Source organism: Blennius ocellaris (genome assembly GCF_963422515.1).
Source record: "Blennius ocellaris genome assembly, contig: SCAFFOLD_278, whole genome shotgun sequence".
NCBI classification, from domain to species: Eukaryota; Metazoa; Chordata; class Actinopteri; order Blenniiformes; family Blenniidae; genus Blennius; species Blennius ocellaris.
In genome coordinates, this window is record NW_027661918.1 from 25,001 (window position 1) to 25,653 (window position 653).

The 653-nt window shown below is 37.4% G+C and overlaps 1 protein-coding gene across 1 annotated transcript in view; it reads left to right on the forward strand.

Annotated features, from left to right (window-relative positions):
• Positions 1-46, forward strand: part of ctsa (cathepsin A) — a 13,119-nt gene extending 13,073 nt beyond the window's left edge. The window contains exon 14 of the mRNA XM_080522052.1: positions 1-46. This exon is cut by the window's left edge and continues 371 nt beyond it. The gene's annotated coding sequence lies outside the window, so the exon portion shown is untranslated.
• The last annotated feature ends 607 nt before the right edge of the window (positions 47-653 follow it).

Here is a 653-nt window from a genome sequence, read left to right on the forward strand (position 1 = left end):
GCACCAGAATGCTTTTAAATAAAGTTTGAAATTTGGTTTGAATGAACCCTTGTACGAGTCTGTTTCTACTGATTGAGTAACTAACTAACTAACAGGTTGACCAACTATTTGCTGACGTCAACTCACCTTTTGAACAAATTCCTGTTTAACCATCAGGAGCATTAACCAGTAGGAGCATTAACTAGTAGGAACATTAACCAGTAGGAACATTAACTAGTAGGAGCATTAACCAGTAGGAGCATTAACTAGTAGGAACATTAACCAGTAGGAACATTAACTAGTAGGAGCATTAACCAGTAGGACCATTAACCAGTAGTAGGAACATTAACTAGTAGGAGCATTAACCAGTAGGAGCATTAACTAGTAGGAACATTAACCAGTAGGAACATTAACTAGTAGGAGCATTAACCAGTAGGACCATTAACCAGTAGTAGGAACATTAACCAGTAGGAACATTAACTAGTAGGAGCATTAACCAGTAGGACCATTAACCAGTAGTAGGAACATTAACCAGTAGGAACATTAACCAGTAGGAACATTAACTAGTAGGAGCATTAACCAGTAGTAGGAACATTAACCAGTAGGAACATTAACCAGTAGTAGGAACATTAACTAGTAGGAGCATTAACCAGTAGTAGGAACATTAACTAGTA